The 24,490-nt window shown below is 44.2% G+C and overlaps 1 long non-coding RNA gene across 1 annotated transcript; it reads left to right on the top strand.

The window, feature by feature from the left end:
• Positions 1-11,888: 11,888 nt before the first annotated feature.
• On the top strand, positions 11,889-22,943 carry LOC120402260. The gene is made up of 4 exons (XR_005597087.1): positions 11,889-11,918; positions 13,472-13,525; positions 14,896-15,015; positions 21,968-22,943. It is a non-coding gene; the product is annotated as an uncharacterized LOC120402260 (long non-coding RNA).
• The last annotated feature ends 1,547 nt before the right edge of the window (positions 22,944-24,490 follow it).

Genomic DNA, 24,490 nt, shown 5'->3' with positions numbered 1-24,490 from the left:
CTGTGGTTAAGGTACCGGACAGGGATTTAGAAAACACCTGGGTTTTAGTTCCACCTCTGTCACAGGCTTCCTGTGTAATCTTGGACAAGTCCCTCAGGCTGGGATGGGAGTTGGTGCTGGATGCCTTTACTGCCTAATCTCTTTGTGCTTCAGTTTCCTCATCTGTAAATAGGGATCATTATACTTCCTACCTTACTGACATGATGTGAGGATAAATCCAGTCATAGAAAAGACCATAAAAATAAGCATTACTATATAACACATATGCAAGCAGCCAACCAACATCACCAGACAGGCACTGCAGTGGAACCCCCAAGGCAAGCGGAAAAGAGGCCGCCCAAGAAATACCTGGCGACGCGACCTTCAGGTTGATAGCAAAAAAATGGGCTATACCTGGAACCAGCTAGAGCGAATGGCCCAGGATAGAAGACTATGGAGATCTGTGGTTGGCGGCCCATACCCCGGTTGGGGTGACGGGCATGAATGAATGATGAATATAACACAGCCCTGTGATTATTCATGTCATATATGGAGCAGAGTCTTGTGGTAAATACACCTATCACACCCCATTGATCGTCTCCCTTGCCCATTCATCAATCTTCTTAGGAGTCCAATCAAGCTATACTGACCTACATCAGGTCAGGATCTGGCTCTTTGTTAGCAACACAGTCGTTACTGGGTGACATGTTTCTGACATACAGGATGAATAACCAGGCAGTAGGCAGCTGACCGGTTCATTTGCATCCTCCAGGCCTATTGGTTAAAATATAATGACAGTTGTTCCAAAAGTAACACAAACAAATAATCATTTTGTTTAGTTTACATAGTTTATTTTAAAAAAAATTAACCGTATTGTCTATTCACTTTATCTAAGGCGATATGAATGAAAGCTATGCTGCTTTACACCAGCTGAGGAGCTGGTCCCTATTTTACACTTTAATAACAGACACACGATGTTACAAACAGAATATCCTATTCCAGGGCACATGGTTGTGTGAAAGCCACACCGTGGGGTGCAGGAGGCATGAAGATAGATGCAAAACAGCTGCCTGCCCTGTTATGCGTAGTTCCTTACCTATGTAATTGCATTGACTGATGGAGACAATCTGACTGGCTGACAAGGATCCCAAGCTGTGTAATTGTAAGACTGGACCTGCATTGGTTTCAGCTCATTAATCAAAACATCATCATAATTGTTTGGGTAAAATAACCATTTTATATGCACAATGATACACTTCAGGGTGTGCGATCGCTGGGTTGTAGACACACTTCTCAGGTGCCTGTAGCACTTGAACGTTGACCTTGCTCCTCACGGTTCGTCTCAGACATGCATTTATGACATTACAGCTGAACATTCAGGGCCAAACCCTTTCCCCCTAGCTCACAGAACTAGTTCCCGACTACTCACTCGAGGAAAGTGAGCAGAACTTGTGCCCCCGCCATGAATTATGGGTTAATATTAAACACGCACATGCCGGGGCAGTTCTGCCTATGAATCAAGAACACTATTAGGCCCCTTGTGTGTTCAAGAAAAGTCACATGAAATATTTCATGAACCTAATTACAATCTTGATAAACAGAAACAAAGGTAACAGCTCTTCTCAGACAACCAGCTTGATCTGATACCTCGTTATCATTCTGGAATTGAGAAATTGTTTCCCAACATGTGTTTAATTGTAGCACCGTTGTAGGTTGGTTGGTTTTTTCAAATAAGATGCTGAAGAAAATTCAGTTGGGTTGCCATTCTTTTTAAACATCATTGCACTCTGGTAACAAAGTAGCGTGAATAAAAGGCATGGTAAATATGAAGCAGATAGAACATTTATAGTCATCCTTGAAGATCCTTCTACAATGATGTATTTAAATAACAATGAATTAATCGTATTTTGGAATCTGTAAGTACAAAAGCTTAAGTGCTATAATGAAGAATAGTGATAGGTTCGGAATTGTTATTTAGGCCTTTTTATATAAAGACATCCTTGGCAACGCTGAGTGAAATCATTCTGCAGGGACTGGGAATATAAAGGAGAACAGAACTGAAAGATATTAGCATCTTGGGGGAAAATATCCTGTTCTGACCCCCCCCCTTTTTTTCCTCCTTTCTCAATATAATCTGAATGAAATGCAATATGAGGAGCAATTGCATATGAGGTATCTACTGCTCTAACTGATTTCTACATCCATAAATATGTCCCTATACAGTGACAGATGTACATTCACAAATATCCTAAAGTGATGTACATGGATGTGTGTGCGCTAAATGGGGCGTACTAGCACTTTAACACTATGGAAGAAAGACCTCTAAGGGGTTTTCCTGCAAATACAGATCCAAGGAACAAAAGAGCTAGCCACACACAATCTCATGGTCTTATCCCTTTTAGGTACCATTACAATAGGACATACCCAGGGGCTTTTTGATGTAATAATTAGTCCCATGTCTAGCATGCTCTCCACCGCCTCCTGGATTGGCCTTTGCAGTTCTCTTTTAGCACAGTAGGCTCTGCCAGGGGCAGGATGGGACCCTGTAGTTTCCATGCACTATTTTGTTAGTTTAACCTGTCCGGTTGGAAGAGACCTGTCTGTGGTATTTCAAGAGGGCCAATATCGCCTGCTTTGGGGCCAAACCCTCCCAAATCTCCGTGCTCTTCAGAGGAGTCTCTTCCTTACTCTCCCTGAGCCACTCCAGACAGCCTGATGTAGCTCACTACAATATCCTCCTGCTCTACTTCTGCCTCTGGGGCAACTGCAGTGGCATTCACTGTGGAAAGTTGGGGTGTGGATCCTGGGGTTACCTTAAGTTTTGGGCAATTTAGTTTTATACATCCAGGAGCCACACATTTATGGCAAACTACCTGCCTCCCCTTTTGGCAGTGGGACTGCGATAGGGGGTGCTCCCCACACTGGCTTTGGGAGGGCTGAGGTAGGCCAGGCAGGCCCAATCAACCAGTTAGGCTGAAAGCTGAGGATTAGGGGGTGGGAGGAAAGCCCTAATTAGGAGGAAGCTCACTTGAGCAGAGGTGGGTAGGGAAGCTGGCAGCAGCAAAGGCTGCTGGGAGGAAGTTTGCAGTCACCCTCTGTTTAGTAGTGAGGGAAGGAGGGAACCCAGGTGAAAGAGACCCCCCTCCCCCACCAGGGGCCTGGCAAGGCAAGAAGAGAAGAGGGTATCCTGAAGAGAGCAGGGTGGAGAAAAGACCCTGAGGGATGCAGGGTAAGAAGCAGCGCAGGGAGAGAGCAGCAAGGCTGGGGACTGAACAGACCTTGGCTGCATGTGCTACGGTCCCTGGGCTGGAAGGAACCCAGAGTAAAGGACAGGCCCGGGTTCCCCTACCCGCCACTGGGGAGGTGGCACTGGCAGAGTAGAGAACAGGAAGACTGCCTGGGTCACTGTGGGAGTGACAGACACTTTGAAGGACTGGAGGCGGGGGATGCTGAGTGACCTGGCCAGAGGGCTGAGTCACGGAGAGGCAGCTGCAGCTCCTGGAGCAAGAGAGGGGCTGTGGAGAGAGAGAGACAAAGAGAAGGGGCGTCGGCCTCGTGGTGCTAATCCCCAGAATGGCTAGGAGGAGGTGCCATTCCAGCTGTGAGCAAAACATCCCGTCACAGGGATTTAAACCCTAGGATCTCCTGGGAGTTTTTATCAAAGTTGGAGTTAGGTTTATTTCCAGTTACCTCTTAACCTGGGTGACATGAGGATTTGCCCTCCTGGAACATTCCCCCCACCCCATGGGCCCTTGATTCAATTTATTCATCCTCAGTTTCTGCAGCCTCTAAGATAGTCAGGGATGCAATCCCATGCTGTAGGCAACCCCAAACCTCTGACTACCAGAAGCTGGAAGTGGAAGATAGGGGTAGATCATTCAATAATTACCCAGCACTGCATACTCCATCTGGTACAGGCCACTGCTGGAGATGAGATACTGGGCGAGATGGACCATGGTCTGACTCAATATGGCAACTCTCATGTTCTTATTCGGCCTGCTAGCAATTTGGGAGGCCCTAGAGTCTCCCATGTATCCTTTCCAATATGTTGTCCCGCAAGGTCTGTGGGATATAGTATGATGCCTATAGGACTCAGACTTTCGGCTTTGGGGAGTTCCTCTCTCATTGCATAGAAGTCACAGGCTGGAACTGGGACCCATGATAATTAGGCCAACCACGTATCACAATGTTGGATATCTTGGCTAACAGCCATTGATGGACCTATCCTCCATTAACTTATCCATTTCTTTTTTCAGCCCTCTTATACTTTTGGCCATCACACCATCCCATAGCAATGAGTTCCACTGGATCATTGCGTCAATGCGGAGGGCCCATCATTAGCAAGGATTTTCAGCAGGAGATGGAACCATGTGAGTCTTGCAGAATGATCAGAAAGACACAACTCAATGACCCTGTCACTCCCACAGCATTACCTGGTAGTGTTATGTGTATATGTAATTGGCGAGTAGATGCATGTATACATATAGGTTCATGTGTTCATGGATATGTGCAAGTACTATAATTGATTCCAAAATATTATTATATTTGGATGCCTCAAAAAACCAACTAAATAATTAATCACTGCCACATATGCAATCAGTAGTGGTAGTTATTGTATTCTGGTAGTATTCAAAGGACCCAAATGGGATCACAGACCGATTGTGCTGGGTGCTACGCAACCAGAAAAGATACAATACCTGGCCCAGAGGTTTTCTCATCTGCAAGACATTATAATAAAAAACACCTAATGGCATATAGCCTTAAGAACCAGAGCCTGGTCCCCAGCCTCCCCTTGAGTAGGACGTTGCTTCACAAATGTTTCCATTGATTTCAGTGTGAATAGATATGGAACAAAGTGCTACTCAAGGTGAGTAAGGGGTTTGCAATCTGGCCTTAAATGAGGGAATTATACAAACATACTCTGTCTATGGTTAGGTTTTTCAGGTTATGCTGCGTTCCCAAAACTTATAACTAGGCTCTTCTGTAGGAAAAGCTTCTAGGGCTGACCTACTGCTTCAAAGCGAAGATAGAAAGAAAGAAAGAAAGAAAGAGTTTATTTCTTTTCTTTTCTTTTCTTTTCTTTTCTTCCTCCCTCTCTAATGGCCTGATGTTACAAGACGCTGAGCATCTCCTCTGATGTTCTGAGAATCTTCTGGGCTCTGGTGAGTCAGTGGTGGTCAGCGTTTTGCAAAAAGCAGCTCTTCACAGGAACAGATCCTTAATGAGAAGACAGGAAAAGGCATTTGCTTGAATGGTAAAATTGGTTTTGACACGAATGATGAAACTCCATGGGGGAAAAGATCATTTCAGAGCATGACTGTCGTATTTGGGTTGATTTCTTTGTATGCGTGCATGCAGGCACACGTGTGTATGTGTAAATATCCTATCCAGGGCTAGTCCACTAGATTTTATAGAGAACATTTGCTACTCCCTAAAATCCTTAGCCCCATCTACCAGCTGGGGGCATGCTGAGACAATAGAAACGCTCTCACAGATCAGCACAGACTCTCAGTACAGTCAAAGTACTGTGCTGCTCTGTGAGAACCTTGCCTCCAACGCAACATCATTATTACCCAAGGCATCTCCTAAAAATGTTTCCATTTTCAAACAATAAAAACAAAGGCGGATTTAAAAAAAATTCTCATTTAGTTAAATCCAGAACCTTGTATGGATCACAACAGGGAATATGATTATACAATTCTCAGCTATACAGGTGGAGAAATGTTCTCCTTACTTCTATACTTAAAGAATTGTCTTTTACAGCTGGAAATGTTGGGAACCAGCCACTCTGGACAGCTCTCAGCTGGTGTAATTTGCTGCCACTCCACTGATTTCAATGGAATGATGCTGATTTACTCCAGCCCAAGGATCTAGCCCTATACTGATTTTGTTTCACGATGCCACCACATTACTAGCTTTTTAAGATGCTCTGGAAATAAAGAGCAATTAGTAAGAGATGTTTATTAAAAGTACTTGTAAATTAGATGGTCCTTGCTGAAATAGGCCATTTTAATCTTTCATGACCAGATCCTCACCTGGCGTCAGTTGGCCTATTTCCACTGAAACGCTTCCGTTTGATGGAAAGATAGAAAAGCAGTGCTGCCAAATTAAATTTTTTCAGGCTGGTGATTAGAAAACAAATTTGTGAAAGAACAGAGCAGGTGAAATTGCCATAGCATTCTGAAGTGAGCAAAGAGAAATGAAATTCATTAAATACTCAGCCACCTGCTTCTGAATCACAGACACTTCACCCCTCCAATACGATCTTAAAATCAAACAAAGAGCCTATCTGAGATTTACAAGGTACCATCAGTGAAAATATCCTCCTTAAAGTGCACTGAAATGTTTTAAATATCTATGTTTAAGAAACTGTTTAAGAGGCAACTTCAGGCCCTGATTCAGCAAGGTACATGCCTAGCTTTGAGTAGTCTCACTGACTTCAGTGTAATGTGATTAAAGTTAGGGATGCGGTTAAGTACCTGGCTGAGCTGGGGCCTTAGGGGGTATGTCTACACAGCATTTTGCAGCTTGTGGATTGTAGCGGGGTGATCACCCGCTCCTGCCTTCAAAGGCTTAAAACAGCCCAGGGAGAGGGCTGTGGCAGGGAAGTTAAAGCTGGGCTGATTGGGGAAAGCAGCCTCAGCTGGGGCCCGTGCCCCAATCAGGCCGAGGCTGGCTTAGTGAGGGCCCAGCTGGCCCTTATAAGAGGGCTGGGGTTAGAAGTGAGACATAGTCTCTCTCTGCCTCTAGAGAGCGAAGGGCTTGCCTAGGAGCACACAGGGTACCTGGCATGGAGCAGGGCTTGGGGGAGGCCAGAGGAGCTGGGAAGCTCCAGGCTGGCAACTCCCCAGGCTGCAGAGCCTGGTCCAAGGCCCATAGAGGTCCTGGGAGGCAGAGGAAGGCAGCAGGGCCGAACCCCCTCGCCTGTGATGAGTGGCTTTTACACTGCAGTCTGCCCCAGGGAGCGGGGGCTAGATGGGGACTGGCAGTAGCCCATGACTGAGGCAAGGTGGGGATAGAGGGTTGGGGGTTCCCCTAGGTGGGGAGACCCTGAGACTGAGGGGAGTACTGCCAGTCCTGGGAAGGACATGGGGGCCAAGCGGCAGTGGGACACCGGCTGACAGCGGGCGCTCCTGGGCTATAAAAGAGGTAATTCCCAGACAGTACCAGCAGGAGGCGCTGCAGGGGTGAGTACCACCTTGCTACAAGGATCAACAGATGGGGGCTAGCGGGCCTCACGTTAGCACCCTAAAAAGAGCTGCATGGACAGCACTCTGAAGTTGAAGCTCGGGCCCTGAAGCCCACTCCCCCGTCGCTAAGCTTCAGAGCCCATGGTCCCAGAAGGACAGGCTGGTTTTCCCCAGAATCGTAGAGTAACTGAGTTTCTGCTGCACAAAGAACCATGGGGGCGGGGAACCCCCAGGAGTCCTGCCAACACTCATGGGTGAGGATGGCACCAGCAAAGACAGGGACTCACGTATGGCTTTGCAAGTGACTGCTCATACCTGGGTAAGGTAACCTTGGTGCCAATCGCTGTGAAGACACATCCTAATAGAATATGGGATCAATACTTTCAGGTGCTGAGTGCCTCCTGAGAGGAGCCAAGTGCTTTCAACCCCCAATGACTTCAGTGGGATAACTTTCTCATTGAACTTTCATTACCCAAAACCCATCTCTCGTCCTTATATCAACCTATTTCTAGGTCTCACGAAGACTGAGGGCATATCGGAGATGCCCTCTGGGTATCTAGTCAGACTCTTTGGAGAATTTCCAACCCCCTATTCCTTTCTTTTCAAGTCTCAAATCTTTTGATCCAGGCCTGCAACCTTTACTGATGGAAGCAATCCTTACTCGAGTGAGTAGTCCCATTGCTCATTCACAAGGACAACGGTCTGCAGGACCGCATGGTCAGTTCTCCTCACATGAGCTGTAGGCTATTAAGATGTTGCTCTCGCTACTTGTACCCTCGGAGTGCTTGTCAGAAGTAGGCATGTCTTTCAGAGAAAATACGTTAAAAGTTCCAAGGTGGCAAAAATGGTGGTTTAAGCCACATGTCAGATCCAAATTAGCTGTAAGATGGATATCAGCGGGTATCAATAGCAAAATTGTTTAACTTGACCTGATTTGGCATTTAGTGAGGGAGTTGGATGGCTGTAATTTACACTGCTTTGGGAGTGACTATGCTAAATGCCCCTGAGCATGCCCAGTGTGAATCAAATATTCCCAGAATTCTATGTAGACTCAGTATCAGTTCAATGCTCATGTCATTAATAAAGTTCTGTGCTGTCTCCCTATCTGCCTGCTTCCTAAGTATTTACTAAAAATGACAGGGTGTCAGACCAAAGTTGCAGCCAGGACTCCCTCCAAGCTCAACAGATTTACAAAGACACCATACTGAAAAGTGGTGTCAGCATAAGGAACCAGTTTTCTTGTTGCTGTAGGGAGGCCACAGAAAGCTCAGGAAGTGCAGACGATGTTTGTTCATGTGGCAAGTCCAGCAGCATTGCAGAAATATAATACTCTTATATTTTATATTGGAGGGAAAAAAATAAAAAGCACTGGGTTCAGATGGTGCATGCTTTTGAGAGGTATTGCAACAATGGGTGGAAAAATGTTACTTATGATGAAAGACGCTTGCATTTCCAAAGCCAATATGAATGAGTAGGCTATCTGAGCAATGTATAGCTTAAAACTGAAATGTGAATTTGGGAAAGTATGGAACCTCTTAATAAAATATGGGCTTTATGTGTCATGATGACTGATCAAGTGCAGAGCAGGAAGGAAGCTGAATTTACCTTTACAATTGTTTTGCTCCGGTCTGGGTGTGATGAACGTCAGAGGCCAAGAAATTGCTCAGAATGTGCTCAATGGCATAAATGAAACATACAAAATTCACACAGCACCAGCCTCCCAAAGTAGCTATGACAGATGTATCACACATCTAGTGCAGACACATCTTCTCCAAGCTTGTAGACTTTCGTCTGGCAGTGTTGCATAACTCCTTGTACTTGCAGAACTGCAGAGCAAACTGATTCCCATTGGAAGCGCAGCTAAACATGGGGAGGGTGGGGGGCGAGTTGATATCCTTCCAGCTGGTAACTGGAGTACAGTATAGTATTAGTCCAAAGAAAGTATATAATGCTCTAGCTAAGGCAAGGGGCCAGAAGTCTCAATCAAAGCTTGCTTCATGGTGAGAGGTGGTGCAGTTAGTCGACCAGGCACTTTCATGGGACTCAGAAGACCTGGGTTCTGTTGGTGACTTTGCCACTGATCTCCCATGTAAGACCTTCTCCTCTCTTCTGTGTGTCCTCTCTCTGTCTCTGAAGACAGCTGAGCATCAGCTGTGTTGTGGAAGGAATAATCTAGTCACAGAGTAACTGTGTTTAAGGCCTGAAAGGACTTCACTATGTCTGACCTCCTGAATATCACAGGCCACCAATACCACCTAACTAAACCCAACAACCAACATTAGACCAAAGTATTACAGCCCACAGGAGACGAGACTATTATATGCCACAGGCAGACAAGAGGAGGGACTGCAAAAGCGCCCGAGGCCCCAGCAACGGCAGGGAAATGAGTAAATGAGAGACCTCCAGATAATTGGGGCAAGCTACCTGCTGCAGAGGAAGGTGAAGCTCCCTCCCCCAAGGTCACTGCCAATCCGACTTGGGGGGGAAATTCCTTCCCAACATCTGTAACATCATTATTTCTGAGGATGAGCCAGCCAGAACCCAGCTTGACTCTCGGGACGCTGGTGGAATTTGCAGGGCTGACGGTCAGAAAAACCTTCTTTTGACTGGTTACATTTTTGCAGTTGCTATGAGAGACGATCAATAACAGATCCCACAATGTTGTTTTTAGAGTTTCATTTTTTCAGAGTTTCAACTGTTTTCCATAACTTGTCAAAACCAAGAAATTAAGAGAAAAAGTCAAAGCTCTGAGGTGTGGCATGGGATACATGGAATAGCAGCTATCTCACTATAGCAGACCCAAACCTGTCTTATGGAGAGGAGGGGATCTAATGTGATATCCTTCCTTCCCTATCCAAGCGTACGCTAGTTCAGGATACCTGCCATGTTGAATGCAGCCCAGCCTGTTTGCCTCGTTAGGCACACTTTGGAATTGGATCCCCTGGGTAATTGTGTAGTGTTAGTATATTTGCCCCTTTGAAAATCTGGCACAGCACCTCAACGTGTGGTCTCATAAATTAAGCAGAGCTCAGGCTGGTCGTTACTTGGATGGGAGATCGGGTGTTGGCAATCCAGTAGGTGCCTGCATGTCAGTGTTAACCCCGCTGTTGGTGCCATTAGGCATAGCCCTAGATAATTCAAAAGGGTAGAAAACCACAGTGTTAATGAAGCCTTTCTGTACTAGGCCTGAAATGGACCAAAGTTATTTTATGCTTGTCTAGAGTCCCTCCATATTAAACTCTAGTTGAATTCCCAAGTTAGAAGTGAGAATGGAATGTGTAACTGCTTCTTATCAGTACAACACGGACAGCAGGAGATAGTAAAAAGAGGCCCTACTTGTGTTTAGTTTAGAAAGAGGGGAGACAAGGTAATAAATTCAGAAGTAAACCAAGGTAACAGCCTTGAAAAGTTACGAGATGAATTGTCTGCTGTCAAGGATGATTTAATTGTTAACTATACACTGTATGTACTATATAGGAGGGGGGAGGAGACTAGTGGGGGGTAATGAGGATGCCTTGTTGAAGTCATGTATAAGAAGAGACACACAGCTTGCATCTGTGTGCAGGATTTGAGATTGTAATATCTCCCTGGCACCTTACTTGGGCTCAAATAAACTTTTTCTGCATTCTCCACCCTGGTGTGATAATTAGTGCGACGCACACCGGGCAACGAACCACTGTTTGCTGCCTCAGGCCTTTTGGGCCGGCAACACCGCTATGGTGTTAGACGGCACTGTGCAATCTTTCAGATGAAGTGTAGAACAGTGGTCCTGACTATTTGTGATAATTAAAACTCACATGATAATTTGAGAAGGTAAAGCTGTTCTCTTCCTCACCCTTCATATCCTGCCCCAAATCCAGTTTGGGGTGATTGCTCTCTGGCTAACAACCCTACCTGAAATGTGCTAAATTCCATATTCCTTTTGCCTTCCTAGCCTGAACTATTGTGTAGTGTTTCTATGCACTGTTAAACAGATGCCATGTTCCACCCTAGAAGTAGCTACATTGAAGAATGGGTGAAAGGTTTCTGTCCACACATCGATCAGTCTGACTTGGGTCAGCAAGCACTCGGAACCCAGGTGCCAGGACCCTGCTGGGCGGGGGGGGGGGTCCCAAGCCCTGTCATTTTGCAGTGTGGATGCAGCTCAAGCAGTAGACCCAAGTGAGAAAGTCTGCGTAGTTCAGTATGGATGCACTGCACAGTGGTGAGCCCCAGCTCCAGCGGTTGTGAACCCAGGTTTACAATGCAGTGTGGATGCTCAATTGCAGGCTTGGAAACATCAAGTCCACACATCCAGTTCCTGCACACTCGAGTTAACAATCAGTGTAAACATGCCCGTAGTGACCTAATCAAAGTCACTCAGGAAGTCTCTGGTGGAGCAGGTAATTGAACCTGGCTCTCCCACATTGCAGGCTACACTAGGCCTCAAGGTTCAGCTGTAATGACTATATAGGTGATTTTTCTATTGAGACCACTGGACATGGTCGTTCTTCCTGATTCTCAAACTACTAGGTCAACTAAGCACGTTCCTGCAACAGCATGTGTGTAATGGAAGGCTAACTCACCACTCTGTGCATTTGGGAAGCATCCCCAGGTGGGGCAAATGGATGAGGTAAGACTTTAAGGACTAAGTAATTAACTAATTAGCTGGGTGATTGAGTTCATCAGCTGGAAACAGTTAAAAGAGAGGCAGGAAGCAACTGTAAGTGGAAAGTGTGATGTACCAGAGCAGCATAAGAGCATGGAAAGGTGAGATTTCCCCAGTGCCCTAATAGTAGGTAAAGGCTTGGGGAGGAGGGGGGAGTCTTATGCTGTTGAGGGGGAAAAACATTTGAAATGAAACACCTGGTGCTGAACTTGCCACTGGTGTGTGTGAAAACTGTTTTCAGTAAGAATCCAGGGTGAGGTAACCTTGTCCAATACAGTCTGCTAGTGTCTCCTCGAAGGGTCCCGTAAGTCCAGACTGGACAAAGGGGTCGTGAAGGCAGGGAGTGGTGACTACATTACAAAATGGCTCTTGTGGGTATATATATATAGAGAGAGAGAGAGAGCTCTCTTCTGCCTGGATTTTCCTCTTCTTTGGTGGGTGGTGAGATTCCAGGCTAAAGCTTGTGGAATGTCCTTCTGGAACAGATTTTGCTCCGTTTGACTGCAGAATGGGCAGGTACTCCCATCTCCTAACCAGCAGATGTTCTGAAATTTGCATGGACCTGGAGGCATTTGTGAAGCCCAGTTCAGTGTTTCAGCTCTCTCAGGCAGCCCTGCCCTTTCGGTGCAGTTTGGCTGTGCTTCCATTATCTGGCCACTACACAGCAATGGCAGCAGCCAGGCCTGGCTTGGAGCTACATTAACTCTGGAGCACATAGCCAATCAGATGTCTGCAGGGGCTGGAAGGAAGCATGCATGGCTGTTCCCTAGCTCCATGCCTTCAGCCCAGCCCTGAAATTCCTCCTGGAGCTCAGGCAGAGGGTCTGTGTGATTTCACCAAGGGTAGCAGAAGCATGGTGTGGAGCCAGCTGTCTCCCCTTTCTGCACCTCCACTAATTCAGTCTCTTGTCTGCACACAATGGACCAAATGTGGGTCCCGTTGCAGACAACAGCAAAACTCCCACGGATTTCAGTGGGATAAGAGCCATGGGGAGGAAATGACTCGGCACTCTGATGGCACTACAGAATCAGAATAAAAGCTGCATCCTCACATGCGAGCTGATTTGCATTTGTACGTTATTGTTGTCTGAATACTGTATAGCAGGCAAACATTGTCACAAACAGGGCCAAATTCAGCACAGGTGTAAGTAGGCACAACGGCATTCAGCAGACTTGCACCCGTGGTGAATATGCCCCATTGTTACACAATGAAGTCAGAGAAAACCCAGATAAAAAGGTAGCCCTCATTAATAAAGCAAAACTCTCCCCCACAGTAAATGACCTTTCATGTTCGTAATGCAGGGCGTGATCCTTTCCTGGGCACCCGCCTCAAAGGGTTAAGCACCCTCAAATCTTACTGAAGCCAATGAAAATTGACCGCTCTGAGATCCTGATTTTCAGAGGTGCTGATCCATCCGCAGCTGCAGGCTCAGCATTTTTGAAAATCAGGCCTCCGGCCCCTTACGGAACCAGCCTTCTTTCACCTGAATGTTTTTCACGTACAGCAACAGTACAGTACACTTCTGTTCAGATGCAAAATATTTAAGATGTTCAACGAACACTTGTAATTGCATCATTAAATGTAAACATGAAATATATCCAGGGAAATTACAAATATGTTTAATTTTTCATCATACTTTTCACTTTTTTTTTAGAAACTTTCTTTTGTGGAGAATTTTTTGGGGGTGTATTTCAGTGTGCTGATAAAAGTAAGTAGCAGATTGCATTATGCTGCTAACTTCCCTCGTTTGCTGCAGTGACTTATTTTGTGTCTGATACATTAGTTATCCAATTTTTGTAAGCTGATTTTAAAGATGTTACTACGCAAGCTCTTTTTACAGCTTGTGCAGCTCTTGATTATGAATGAGTTCAGTGATACACACAGGAGTATTTATTATTTATATAAAATATATAAGCAGGAAGAATCTTCATAAATCACAAAATGCTATTCTCCTAGGGGTTCATGACAGCCATATCTTTTTTATGGAAAACCAGAATACATTAAATAACGTAGGCATTGGAAAGACACATTTCAAAAATTATACGATTGCTGTATTTGTTCGATTAATTTGGTACATAGCATTTAAAATGTAAAATCTCTTTTACACAAATAAATCTTAAAATTAAGATTTAAGTAAAAACGCACAGGGAAAACTACTGTATCAGCCTGCAGTAGTAGTATATTTTATGACCTAAAGAATGTCGTAATAAACAAAGCAAGCTTCAAATGCTTGGGATTTAATCTTGGAGGGGGACTTTCTGAAAGCTATTTTAAATAAATGTTCTTTCTCTGATCTAGAGCCTTTTTTGCCACTGTATATAGGGTCCCTTGCTATGATATGATTTGTAAATGTCTGCTATATAGCACAGGAAACCATAACAGGCAATCCATCCAAACAAAAAATGAATTCCAGAAGCACATTACTATACTAAAAGAGTACATCGTTATATCTATTACAAACGTTGCACTGCTATAGGGTTTACTATACCATTTAATTAAATACATTTACCTTTTAAAGGAAAGTCCATTGCAAGCAATTTAGACACGGGTGTACTGCAACCTTTTTTTTTTTTTTTTTTGAGGTTACTAGTGCTTTTAACCACTGTCTAAAGTGCATACAGTGTTAATTAGCATATTTAGGATTAAGTAGATTTACCATGCAGTAATCATTCTCTAATTCAGTAAGAACTATCTCTGGTGAATAGTGGACATTAATGACAGTTGCAAGAGCTTAGATATTACATAATCACTAATTACATTCTGCACAATTAGCGGAGACTCCTCCATGTGATTCGCTAATGGCTGATTCGTGTCATCAGCCTGTTCTGGCTGTAAAGAAATATAAACAGTCTGCATAATTTTCTGATTGTATTAGCATAGACAAGGACATTATTAATGAAGTTTGGGGACCATGAAGAGGGTTGATGCATGTGATGGACCAAAGCAAAAGAAAGGGCTATCCTTATATAGATATACACATATACTTCATTATCAACTTCAAAGCTGCAGGTTTGCAGATGGTGTTGTTTTTTCTGATGCAGATATTACATGAAGTTTTATTCTCTTTATACCATTCAGACGGTAGGAGAAAATAATCATAATACTACAGTCCGGGCATTAGAGAAATTCCATGAAAGAGGGAACCTTTTAAAGGTGCACTGCTGAAAATTTGATTTAAGAGAAATGTACTGAAAACGTGTAAGTGGCTGCAGATTTTAAGTATGCTGAATTGAAATGTATGCTGATTTAAGAAAATCTAACAATGCAATGTGAATTCTTCTGTCATTTAAATTTTTTAACCCATTGGCTACCAGAAGATTTTGGCAAGTTTATTTTTTCATAGCATAGGACTACAATCCCATTATAAAAAAACATACATTTTAATAGACTCTTTCAGCCAGAAGGATCACAGAGTATGTAACAGACTGTGATCCAAATTCAACTCTCAGTCACACTGGTGCAACCCTCTTGAAGACAAATGGGATTGCACCAAGATAGCGGAAAGGAGAATTTAGCCCTGTAGGTATAGGGATCATTACACTCATCACTGAAATACAATTGTTTCAGTTGTGGGGCTGGCAGCTATTCTGCACCAACTGCACTACACAAGAGTCCTTCTCCTAGAAACAGGGAAGAGGCACGTATCCTATTGAAACTGCAGGGCAAGGCCACAGAACATTTAGGGTCTGATCCTGCTATGTTAAACTCATATAAGTAATTCTTTCTCATGTGAGCAGCCCCACTGACAGTTATGTGAGCGCTTGCATAAATAACGGTTATTCAGGTGAGTAAGGCTTGCAGGGTGGAACCTTCCTTTGCATGTAATTTACATCACTATTTTGCATTTATTTGATTATATTATTTATTGAACATAGAGGCCTTAGCCAGGAATCAGGGGTCCACTGTGCCATGCACTATTCATACGTGTCATGAAAAGACAGCCCTGGCCCCAAAGAGCTATTTAATTCTTCGCTGTTCTCAAAATAAATGTACTGTAGCCTATCAGTAAATATTTCATTATAAAGTACATTCTAGTATCACCAAACGTACACAGAGAAATTTACACTGAAGTCTTTTCTGGTCTGTCTTTCTGGAGTCAGTCTTTGGAAAATAAAACAACAATATAAACAATGTCCCAGAAGAATCTTGGTGGCATAGATTATCCTGGGATTTTGCTATATGTTACTTTTGCTCCTCTTTGTTCTCCGCAAATGAATGCAAACGGTTAGGTTTATTTTAATGCCGGATCACAGTGATGAAAAGAGAGCTTTTGTTTGGCAATGCCCGTATTTAATATACAGCCAGTCTTATGACTTAAACCTTCGCTATTTATGGTTTGCTTGTTTGGGGTTTTTTCTTTCTTGTAAGTGAAATGTGACAAAGATTCAGGCAAAAGTGAAGAACATCATTTTGGTTTATAGACTTCATTAAGAGACCACAGTCAGTAAATACCTAGAGCCCAGTTATGTTTTCAGATACACTGTGGAAATAGGGAATAATGTCACTGAAGTCAATGGAGGTACTCTGGACTTACACCAGTCTTACTGAGATCAGAATCAGGCCCCGTTACCTTCACAATAATATATATATATATTTAAAACCAATAACATGTGTGCTTTGGAAGCAGCAAAGAATCCTGTGGCACCTTATAGACTAACAGATGTTTTGCAGCATGAGCTTTCGTGGGTGAATACCCACTTCTTCGGATGCAAGCAGTGGCTTTGACAGAGCAATGCTCCAGCAAAAGCAGTCTAACAAAAGGCAATGTAGCTGGGAACCACAGCAGAGTTCTCTTCTCGCAGAGAATACCTTATTGTGAGGGTGGGCTGAATCCAGTGAATATTCTATATTGTTCTAGTCACTTTTAAAATCATTTCTATTTGTATAGATCCTTTCACTCTGAAGGGTAGCAAAATATTATACAAACATACCCACCACTAAAATGCTGCCACCTCTGGGGGGAAGATGGTAGCTGTTTAACAGCACACAACAACATCACACAACAGTTTAGGGCAGAAGGTAAAGAAGCCACATCTAGTTGAAATTGCTTGGGGAATTGAAAGAGGTAGGAGAGACTTGCCCAAGGTGGACATTGGTCAGGACACTGGCTTCAACAAAAAGTAAATGCCATGGGAACGTCAATGACCCCTAGTGTCCAGCGTGTTGGTTTTATATCACCTGCTATACATGTGCTCCGTGGCACCATCTGATGGCCAATGATTCTGTATTGACTCAAAGGATGGAGAGCCATATACTGATTTTTATTTCCTGTAGCATCCCTCTGCTGTTCGGTAGAGGGCAGCCCATAAATTACATGCCACATTTGTTGGTGTTTTTTCAAGACCCACCCACCCTTTGTAACACTGAAACAAATACACACAATTAAGAACCCATCCCCTCCTACTGCACTATATAATTTATGGACAGCCCCAGACTCCTCCTCACATACTGACCTGACCTGATCCTGTTTTATCGTGTGAGATTTAAAGGGATGACAGCAGAAGGTGGTGTTACTGTTATGATGCCCTATCTATCCTCTGAGCTAGATACTTATAGAATCTAAATCCATAGGGACTCGTGTAGCAAGCTATTCATTGAAAAGCGCCCAGCCTTGCTAGGCAATCATCCTGTTGGCATCTGAGCCATCAGCAAGGTGTGTATTCAGTGGTTGCTCAGTATGTAATTAAACACATTGACACCCACTAAATTAATCAGCTATTTATACTTGTGACATTACTAGTATAGGAAAGGAGACAGTGTAGGAAGATGGCAGTTACACAAAACCAAGCATTGTATGAAATGCTAAACTCCTACTTTGAGAAGGAGAACAATGCATTTTGAGCCTGAACCAACTCCCACTGCAGGGCAGGGCAGTTTTGGTAGCAGCTTTGTTGGCAGCAGCACCATGGGGGCGATATTTGGTAAACTATTTGACTTACACTGCTGAGGTTACCATGTGGGCTTGGCTCACCATTGTGTTACCTTAATTCTATACCAATGAGATCCCATGGAAACTGATGGCATTGCACTAGAGTGATCCAGTGGTGAATTGGCTCTTATGTTTAAACCATGTTAGCAGGAACTATGTTTAAACCAGGCTTAGGGAGCATAGTTTGGGGATTTTTTTTTAAAAGCAGGAGCTAAAATAGTGTTTATGTGGGGGCCTCAAACTAGCTAACTGATGGTTATTCATATGAATTGTGATAGGGTGTCTCCCCACACTGTCATGGAAGGGGTTAATCCCAAGAGGTAGTAATGGAGGTGAGTCCTCCAAGCAGCCTAGAGTGACCGTGTGGGCTGCAACCAATCAGAGAGGGGTTTCAAGGAGCAACCAATCCAGGCTTAGCAGAACTCATAAAAGGAACTATGGGGCCAGAGTAAGGCAGCGGTGGCCTGGGGCTCCAGAGGTAAGGACTGTGTTCCTAGCAGGTAGAAGAAGTGCTAGCACCATGGACAGAGCAGTTGCTGGCAGGGACGGAGGGAGCCCTGGGGAGTGAGGAGCTGAGTGCCCTGAGGTAAGGGTGAAGAAGGTGATGGGGCCATGGGGAAATGTACCGAACAGTTGGAAGGGATGCAGCACAAGCTGCCAGCTATAGGGTCCCTGGGTCAGGACCTGGAGTAGTGGGTGGCCCTGGGTCCCCCCCATTTGCCGCTTAGGGAAATGGCTGGATGAATGGACTGTAAGGTACTGAGCCCTGGAAGGGGGAAACACAGATGGTGACCCGGCCAGAGGGTTGAGTCATGAAGAGGACCTGGCAGTTCCTGGAGAGACTACCGGCGGAAGCAGAGACAGAATGACAGGGTGCAAACCATGGACAGGAGGGTGTCATCCCTGAGCTAATCCCCAGAGGAACTAGGAGGAGGCGCCAGTCCAGAAGTGAGTGTTGTGCCCAGTGACATTTATAAATATGTTCGAATGGCTTATGACCACATTCTGAGAGAAGTCATCAGGTGTGAATGAGAATGATGCTGATCCCTGAAGACTATTCGAGACACAAGGCAAGCGAGGGAATATCTTTTATCGGACCAACTTCTGTTGGTGCGAGAGACAAGCTTTTGAGCTTACACAGAGCGCTTCTTCAGGCTTGGGACCAACGCAGCTAAAACTACACTGCATACTTGAAGACTATATCAGACTCACCCAGGGCATGTATGAGGGTGCTGTTACCACAGTTGGAAGGCCATGTGGAGAAAGGGAACTCTTTCTAGTCAAAGTTGGAGTATATCAAGCCTTGGCACTAAGCCCCTTTTAATTCACATGGGTGTTCGATGAGCGTACAGAAAACATCTAGAGAGTAGCAGCCTGATGCAAGCTCTCTGCGGATGATGAGGAAGTGGAAGAAAATTTACAAAGATGGAGGTGTGTACTTGAAAGAAATGGCCTGAAAATCAGCAGAAATAAGAGTATATGGTCTGTAGATAGAATGATATCTTGTAGGAAGACCGTGAGACCGTAAGTCTGGGGCCAGCCACTCCAAAGGTACAGAAGTTCCAGTACTTAGGTTTGATTGTACAGGATAATGGTGAACTCAGCGATGACTTTATAAGCAGAACAGGAAAGGCCTAGACTAAGCTGATCTTTCATTTAGCAATTGGTTATTTACTAACCATCCTAGGTTATGTAAATCCATGCTAGGAGAATGCCTATCAAACTGAAAAGTAAGATCTACAAAATGGTAGTTAGGCCTGCACTTTTGTATGACTATGAATGCTGGTCACTGAGCAAGGGACAGGAGCAGATCTTGAATACAGTAGAAATGCAAATGTTAAGATGGATGCTTGGAATTACAAGGATGGACCAGGGCCAGAATGAATGACTTAGAGGAAGCATGAAGGTGGTGCCAATTATAGAAAAGCTGAGGGAATCCAGGCATGTGAAAGAACGATCAGAAGAATTATAGGAAGCAGGGTATTTAACTTAGAAATGGAGGGTAAGAGAAGGGCTGGAAGACTCAAAACTAGATGGATGGAAGTCCTAGAAAAGGACTGACTCGCTGCAAAGTGACTGAGGAACTGCTTCAAGACAGGCTGGAATAGAGAAGGATTCAAACAACTGACTTTATAGAGAAAGGACTAAAGCTAGACGAAGAAGAAACGTGTTCTAATGCCAGCAAGATGTTAATAAATAACCAATTGCTAAATGAAAGATGTGATACAATAATGATTTTCAAAGCTTTCAAAGTATTTTTTAAAATGCTGTGTTAGATTTCCTCTCTCTCTCTCTCGCTCTCTCTCGCTGCCTAAAGGAACAAATAATTAGAATTAGTTCACAAGATGCGATAAGATTAAAAAGCAGCTGATAAAAATTGTAGTGTGTATTTTGTAACAGCCAAGATAGAATAACATTCAGTCTCAGTTCTGAAAGTATGGGACTTCAGGGGTCACAAACAGTGGATATATTTATGGTCTATGGGCCAGATCCTCAGCATGTGTAAATCACTGTAGCTCCACTGAACACCAGCTGAGGATCTGGCCTGACATGCACCCATCCATCCACTGTTCGTGGATGGATGGGTGCATGTCAGGCCAGATCCTCAGCTGGATGGATTTAAAATATATTTGGTGGGACGAATTAAATGGTACAAATATAGCATAACGTAACAAGTGGGGTTTGTTTGTTTTTTACAGTCAGGTTTAAAAACACACTTTCATTGTTTCTGATCTACATGGGTGTTTTTCACTGCTGTGACCTGGCTAATAATGTAACTCTTCTTTTTCTTCTTTGGAATGATTTGTGGAGATTTTGACTCTTCCAAAGCCAATGCTATCTTCTTGGATATGGATTAAATGTAGATCTTTGTACTGAACAAATTTACATAAGTGCTGCTTGTGAAAGCAGAAGCTATTCCTTACATTATCACCAGAACATTTAAATCTTAATGACTGGCATTGTTGTCTAAAAGACGGTGTTTTTCCTGCTGAGAAACTGCATTAGATTCAAGAAACAGAGCTCATTTCCATTCACTCAGCAGTCTCTCTAGAAATGACATGCAGTGCTTGAAACTGTTTATTTCCAAATTCAGGCCTCCTCCGCATCAGTCATCAGCTTCAATTACCAGTTTTCCGGAGCCAAGCCATCAGGCAGTCTGACACCAGGGTCCAACCTAATTCCCACCTTCTCCAAAGTCAAGAGCATAATGTGCAGATGAAAAGGTGGAAAATAGCCTGGACTTCATTAGCATGCAGAGCTCGGTTGTTCATTTGCTTGCTGCGAATGAAAGTTCTGACACTCAGCGCTTTCTGCAATATGAGAAAAGTCCTCTTCAGAGTATATGATGTCCTTACTAGCAAGGAAAGGTCATCAGAAAGGCAGACACTGACCTTGCTCCCTGCTCTTCATGACTAGTTTATTGATTCCAGGAACACCTCATTACATGCTGGATCAACATATTATTGCCATGTTCAGTGACTGAATTGTTTACAAGTGTCTTTATCACCAGCAAAAGCCTTCCAGATGATGCATGACTACACTCATTTGGATGTGACCTGCCAATTATATGTTATCCGATATGTTGCTGTGTGTCTTGATCCCTGACCAGGTCTGCTGCTCTGCATCAACACAGTCCCATTTACTACTCCTTTCTAACCGCTCTTTGGGAAAGTATCCATTAGCCTGTCAGTGTGTACATTTTTTTTTTACCTCCGCTACAGGAAATCTGAGCGTTATTGCGCTGTCATTTGCTATGCATGAGGTTCATAATCAGTTGGGTGAAGAATTATTTTTTTTTATGGCATTGCATGATAACCTACACAATTTGCAGTCAGTATGCATGGCGAGCGAGTAATGTGACTTGTTACAGAGCTGCGTATAGGCCCTATGAGAGAGACCTGTCATATTTTATGCAGGCACAGCCACTGCATGGCCAGTGATTTATTCGCAGGGGAGAAGCTAGAGAGTGTTTGCCCCTTCCCCCAACCTCCCTGTTCCCTGGCTTTAAAGGTTCAATAACTTACCACCCAGGGAATGTATTTTCCCCTTCTACATATTTTTCTGTGGTTTGCATTATCATGTGCTAAATAGATGACAATACATTATTTACCTTGGTCTGTAGCTTTGAGGTTTGTGTGTGGGTTACACGCACGTGCACACTTCTCGGAATTTCACAAATAAAGCAGCGTGCATGACGATTATTTTAATCTCTCATTACAGGCCCTTCTGAAGCTTAATAAAAGAGCCAGTGGAATAGCAACTTGATTCAAAAGTCAGTAAGGAGAGGTTGTTCCACAAAGCGCCACAGAGAAGACTTCAACACACACACAAGCGCGGACACAGAGCTTAGCATATTTGTTTTCCGTTACTTTTAACAATGTTCATCAATGATATTTGATCACACTATTGACAAGTCTGCAAATGGCATTTGTTACCAGCAGCATTACTCAGAGAGCTTTTAATTGCCTTGTTAAGCTGTTTGTGCAAACTCTTTGCATTCAGTATTATACAAAAGAGGTGCTTTTGCTATTTGCATTTCTCCTTGTGATCCTCGATTAAGCACGATAAAAGTGAGTTGTATCATACTGAGTTTTAGTTGGATAAGAGGCAAAGGAAAACTTTTGTGGATGCTTTTTAAGGGATAGTATTCAAGCCACTGAAGTATGTGTATGTATCTGTTATTTATTATAAATACATGCTAGTGGAAATCTTAGGAGCTTCCTTATTCCACTGTCAATCTCTGGGGATTCTACTATCTCCAAATCCACATCTGAAGGACTTCCTAAAAAAGGTGGGCTTTCGCCAAAGGTGTAGGTATTTAATTTGTTTGTATGCAATCATTCTAAAGGGTTGGCTTTGGAACTAATATAGGCCTCAATTCATATAGTCATGTGCTTAAGTCTCTCTCTATTCAGGGTGCTTTCCTGAATCAGGCCGATAGCAAGCATAATTTTATTTTTACCAGGTGCAAAAGGAATGTGAGTGTGTGCAGGTAATGATGTTTACTTGCAGTATTTATTCAGCATCTAGTTGTCTCTGTGTGCTGTAAACACTTTTAGATTGTGAGGTCCATGGTGAACAAGAGAGACAAAGCTGCAATTGAAGCTATGCAGAAGCCTATTTATTGGTGTTTATAGCCTAGCAGAGTGGGGTCCTGCTCCATGACTGGAACTCCTAAGCTCTATGATAATATTAATAGCACACAATAATAATAGTTTATAGCTATTTTCTTTAATAAATAACTCCTGGTAAGGTAGACTGTGATTGCATGTGTCACGACAGTATATATTTATATATACGTTACCTGGATACGTTTATTTGGGAAGTCCCTGAGCATTTGCTTATTCTAAGTCATGTGTGTGTTTGAGGTTTTTAGATATACTGATTCTCATCTCTCAGTGGCATTCCCAGAAGACATGTCAGTCAATGGCTCTTCCTGAGACTATGTGCTGATGGTGGCCCTCTGCCCATTCATGTCTCAAATGCAATCACATTGTGTGGGATGCAGGATGGTACCTGTTTTGTGTGTAGAACAGAAGAACATGTCCCTCAACTCAAATCACTGCAGAGATAGTCCTCTCTACATCACCCTGGATTGGGGGCAGTATGGGGACACTGGGTGTTCCTGCAGATTGGCTGAGCACTGGACTGACCTAGCCTGGAGCAGATTAGCTGGTGCATAAGAGTGTAAGGAAGGACCCTGCGTGCTCTGCAGTTTGGAGCAGTGGCTTGTAAATGAGTTCAACATCCCTCGGTGGAGCAGCACTAGGTGTAGCCTTGATCTTGTCCCCCAACCCTTGCTGGGGACATGCAGGGTGCACTAATTATTACCACCTTCAAGCTCCAGGCCACTGCTTTACATCTCCAGGAGTATGGCGGGGTGTGGGAACCAGAACCCACCTTCACCCCTTATTCTCTTTTTCCTTTCCCCTCACATATATTTGTGGAGGTGAGGCTGGTGAAGGGTGGGGTGCTTTCTCCTTTCTCCCCAAATTGCCACAGGAAGACAGAGGCCACATCTTCTCTCCCCGGAGGGGCTTCATTTCAGAGCTATGAACCGGGCCACGTGGCTCACGCAGTTTGTCCCTGGCTCTATGCTAGCAGGATGCTGATGATGTCTCTTGCTGCCTTTCCCCAGTGCCTCATGGCTGTATTTGGTGGGCAGCCTGGGTGAAGCCTCCGATGCCACTCTGGAAGAAGGAGATGTTGAGCAGCTACCTAAGCGTCATCCAGCCCTGCCCATCAGGACCCACTTCAGCCTCAGCTATAGCTAGGGCCCTACCAAATTCACAGTCCTTTCTGGTCAATTTCACGGTCCTAGGATTTTAAAAATTGTTAATTTCATGATTTCAGATGTTTACCTCTGAAATGTCAGTGTTGTAACTGTGGGGGTCCCAAACCAAAAGGCAGTCTTGGGGTGGGGGTGGGCGTGTAACAAGGCTACTGTAGGGGGGTTGCGGTATTGACACCCTTACTTTGGGGCTGCTGCCTTCAGAGCTGGGCAGCCACTGGTCAGGCCCCTAACTCTGAAGGCAGCACCGCCACCAGCAGCAGGGCAGAAGAAAGGGTGGCAAGACCATACCAGGCCACCCTCACTTCTGCTGCTGCTGCTGGTGGTGGCGGCTCTGCCTTCAGAGCTGGGCTCCAGCCAGCAGCTGTGGAGCTTCCTGCAGCTGGGGGAGGTTCCTGGAGGAGGATCTGACCTGGCCCCAGAAGCAGCCAATGCAGTGTTAGAGGAAGTCC

The sequence above is a fragment of the Mauremys reevesii genome, linkage group 3, assembly GCF_016161935.1.
Source record: "Mauremys reevesii isolate NIE-2019 linkage group 3, ASM1616193v1, whole genome shotgun sequence".
NCBI lineage: Eukaryota > Metazoa > Chordata > Testudines > Geoemydidae > Mauremys > Mauremys reevesii.
Note: the sequence above shows the minus strand (reverse complement) of the source record. Positions and strands in the feature narration are given on the sequence as shown.